This window comes from Aegilops tauschii, chromosome 2, assembly GCF_002575655.3.
Source record: "Aegilops tauschii subsp. strangulata cultivar AL8/78 chromosome 2, Aet v6.0, whole genome shotgun sequence".
NCBI lineage: Eukaryota > Viridiplantae > Streptophyta > Magnoliopsida > Poales > Poaceae > Aegilops > Aegilops tauschii.
In genome coordinates this window covers 574,315,085-574,319,569 of record NC_053036.3, presented here as the reverse complement: position 1 = coordinate 574,319,569, position 4,485 = coordinate 574,315,085, and the positions used below count along the sequence as shown (strand labels likewise).

At 48.7% G+C, this 4,485-nt stretch overlaps 1 long non-coding RNA gene across 1 annotated transcript; it reads left to right on the top strand.

Moving 5' to 3' along the window:
- Nucleotides 1-2,684, top strand: LOC120973747 (uncharacterized). The gene is made up of 2 exons (XR_005769115.2): nucleotides 1-890; nucleotides 1,680-2,684. It is a non-coding gene; the product is annotated as an uncharacterized lncRNA (long non-coding RNA).
- Nucleotides 2,685-4,485: the final 1,801 nt, after the last annotated feature.

The following is a 4,485-nucleotide window of genomic DNA, read 5'->3' as shown; positions in this document are numbered from 1 at the left end:
ATCGAGCGAGATCACACGCGGTCACGCCACTCTTCCCGTCAAGCCACAGCTCCCCTACGGATCGTAGCGCCCAACACGACACGAGAGAGAGAGGCAGGCATGCACAGATCTAGAGGGACGGAGAAATGGACAAGCGGTGGCGGTGGAGGGAGAGGGGAGGGCAACGGCAACGGCAAACATGCCATGCCTGCGGCTGCAGCGTGCAGGCGGCAGGGGATGGCGATGGAGCTACGATACACCACGCTGCACTGCAGTGCATTCAAGCCCAGGACACGCACAGTGCCCTCCGTCCCTGCCCTGCCCTGCCCTGTCTACGATCTATCTATCGCCTATAGTGGCCAGGATCAATCGGATCGTACGTCACCAGTAGCGTAGTAGTACGTTCGTCGTTACACCTGCTGGCGCTCGAGGCATGTCGGAGCGTGAGCTAGAGTCGCCTAGCCCTAGCTCCGTCGCCATCGCTCCATCGGCCTCCTAGTGATCTGATCCACGGATCCTTCAATGCGGCCCATAAATGCCCCAACCTCCCCTTTGTTTCTCCGGTTGGTTGGCGAATTCATTGCATGCCCCCGCGAGAGCGCGTGCTGCCAATTCCTTGTATATGTACCCACGCCATGCCATGCCATGGGCGCCGCATACCACCAACGCGCTTTGCACCCCCAACCGGCCTCCCTCCTCGTCCTCTTCTTCTCTCTACGCCTCTCTTTCCCGCACTGCCTCCATGAAGGGAAAGCCGGCCTCTTCCTCATTCTCTCCGGCCACTCTCTTCCCCCATCTCCTTCCGGCCGGCGGCGCGCGTGAAACAAACAAATCGGTGCTTTCCCTCCAGGTCGATCGTCGTCAACCATGCTTTTCTGTGTGTCAATTCTTGGGTAAATCCTGCGAACCTGGTGAGTTGTGCTCCTCGGCCAGCTCCTGTAATTTCGTAGTGAGTTAATCCTGCGAGGGGAGTGAACGCGGTATTGGTGCGGTTCAATCAGAGAGCTGGTGCCCCAGGAGGCAAGGGGTTCCTCCCTTCGATTGAGCCGTGCCAATATCACGCGGTTTCTCATGAATCGCATCCTCCTTCCATGCGCATGCTTGCCAATTCCATGGTTTCAGTTAAGGTAGCATGCACTGAACGCTACTGAGCCACTAGCTAGTACCATTGATTGATTGGTTTGTTGTAGCATGGAGGAAAATTTTCTTTTGAAAGAACAGCATGAAGGTTTCAAATTTGCAATAGTATGTCTGAACGTGTGAGATACGTATATAGTTTCCTGACTCACAATGTAATTAAGCTACTGATTCTCTTCCCAGTATGTTAATTTCTGGCGTATTTGCTTAAAAATGACTAGTGCTGCCGTGTTGGTAGCACAGACTAGTACTGATCCTTGCCGAAAACACAAACATCGTATAATTACCGGATCTCTGTGGCATGTCATATTTCAAGTCCTGTTAATTATGATCATTTTTCTTGACCGTCTTGTGACACAAGTTTGCGTACGCTGTCCTTGATTTCATGCGGGCAAAAACTGCCACACACACTTCGATCCCAATCTCCCATCCGGAAGTGGTCTACTCTAATTAATTAACGCGATCAGTAGGAGTAGGTACATATAAGTTGATAGGCTAGGAAATCCATTCTAAAAAGTTCTCGCTGCTTAATTCCCCCCTGTTTGTCTGATATCTGTATGCAGTAGTGAACCTGGTCAGGTTTCGCTCACTATAGCAACTGGCTCCTGAGGAACAGCACAATTAAAGACTATTTAGTGGTACTTAGTTAAGATCGAAGGACCAAAAGATCCTAGTACAGATGCAGACTACAGATACAGACAGTGCCAAGCTATACCCACTGTGTCTGAAAACATGGAAATGAAGTGGCCATTAAGGAACACCAGTCCACCCACATTCAGTTGAGTCTTTAATTACCTATAATGGCCTTAGTTGGAAACACTGTGTTAATTACAGTAGTTGGAAACACTGTGTTCTGTAAAATTGCCTTCTCTTGTATGTGAAACCAGCTTTCATGTCTCTCCTTCAGTTTCCTGGCTTTATTTGTAAGAGAATCCAGCTGCTCAGTACTCTAATTTGGCTGTGTAGTGATGAGTGGGCAATGCAAAGACGACTATACGCGTACTACTCCAGCTGATGAATTAGATGGTTCTTGGTTGTCTTTGCCCGGTACTACAGTAGTAGTAGATTAACGCTCATTACTTACTGCTGTCTATATATTTCCGGATTCTGGGGACCAAGGCAGGGGGATGTGGTGGTCAAGACTTTATTAAGAGTATACAGGCAAGTACATTACAGGGTATTTCCATATAGCATGCGGATTCTGGCGATCATTTGATGATTTGAATGAAAGCTTCCTCACGCTGCCACAGGTATCCGATGCATGTTTTTGCAGAACAATCAATGCATGAACCGAGAAATTATTTGGAGTAGGTAGAAAATGGTCTATAAAAAGGAATTAGTCAGAGGAGCAGCTAGCAAAACGTCGTTGTGATTCGTACGAAACTAGTTGCAAGAGCATTGCACCTGTAAAAACATCCCTCTGAATTCTAAACAAGTTGTACAATACGTATCACACTGGCCTGTGGATATTAATTGTAATCGTTCTTGTATTTCCTATTACTTGTAGCCTACTAATTCTTGGGAAAAAGAACGCGTATGTGAGAATACTACCACACATGTTTAGGGAACCCTCGTGATGACGCGAATCTTGACTTGTTCTATGCATCCACCATCATCGCCATCGACAACGGGGAGCGGGCTCCTTTTTGGGACTCCCCTTGGATCAATGGTGTGCGGCCTAGAGAGATCGCACTGTTGATTTATGAAGTTGCCGATGGAAAGAATTGGAAGGTGGTTGCGGCCATGAAAGATGGAGCTTGGCTCTCCAAAATCAAGCTATTCACCAAATCGTCTCCCTTTGGGTTAATTTGTGTGAGGTCCATCTCAATATTTGCATGAACGATGACATCATGTGAAAGCATACGACTAGCCGGCACTACTCGGCAACGACTACTTACAAGGTGCAATTTCTCGGCCTCACTAGCTCGACTGCGGAGTTTGCGGTTTGGAAGGTTTGTGTCCCTCCCAAAGTCTAATTCTTCACTTAGTTGGTCATCCAAATAGAATTTGGATCACCGATAGGTTGACAAAGCGGGTGGCCAAATTATGGGATGTGCCCTCTTTGCAAGAGGGGGAACGAATCCATTAGTCATCTTTTCTTCAAGTGTCACTACACCGTTAAGCAAGCTTCCCTCATCATGCTTTCTTGTTGGGTCATTTGGAACAAGCGCAACACACTGGTCTTCCGACAAAAGTCTTCGCCCTCCCCCCCTCCTCCCCAAAAAATTCTATTCGCTGACCGCAAAAAAAAAAATCTATTCGCCAACATCAAGGAAGATACCACTCTTTGGTTTATTGCAGTTGCCAAGCATTTGGGTAATTTAATACCGGGAGAGTGAGTGTTATGTGTGACCATGCCATTTGTCGCACCCTCTAAACTTATTCTTAGTTAATGGACGAGACAAACCTTATGCCTCCATTTGAAACAAAAACACACACACGCACACACACACGCGCGCGCGCACACACACACATGCATGAGCTGGTACAGTATGCTATGATCAAGCAGCATGCATGTCTGGCATGGGACTGTATATACTCTCAGGGGGTGTTTGGTTCCAGGGACTTTTTTGTGTTGGGACTAAAAAAAATCTCTAGCAAACCAAACAGGGAGGGATTTTTTGCTAAAAATCCTTAAAAGCACCTTCTTTGAGAGTCTTTTTTAAAAAGTTCTAGGGACTAGAAAAAGTCCTAAGACTAGAGAACCAAACACCACCTCAGTAATTAGCGATGGGCCGCGCGGGACGGCATACATAAATGTTGCCGCAGAGTACGCAGCTAGCAGTAGCATCCGACACGTTGGGGAAAACTTTGACAACGCTAGCATGGGCTCGATACCGCACGTTCAGGTAGCGAAAACCGTAGATTTTACTCGGGGCCAAAGCCAATGGGCAATCGCTGCATGCATGCGCGTCTGCTAGTACTGTACTCTACCGGCCGTCTTCAGTGGTTGTACGCATGATTGGGTGAGTGAGTGCATGCATACAACGTGCAGAGCTCCCTGCTGGTTGGATCCTACGACGGCCTGTGATTGATTAGGGGTGATATAGGATGTATGTCTTGCTGGAATTAATTGGAGTAGGAGTTTGAGCTGGTGGGGTTTGCCCAGCCCCAGCCTAGGCCGAGGCAGGCCCGACACGAAGCCAGGGGCCCGTGGACAAGATGCGTCATGCATGTTGCATGTAACCGTGCGTGGGCGATCCTGCATCGCTCCCTTCCGTTAAATTCTCTCCATTGGCAGGTTCCACGGATGCTTGATCCACCACCCGACCGAAGCTAGAGCTGCCGCCGGCGGGCGGCGGCGGCCTCGGTGCTCGGCAGCATTGGCATGGCGCGGCCAGTTTTACAGCAATCTTCACACAGTGGGCG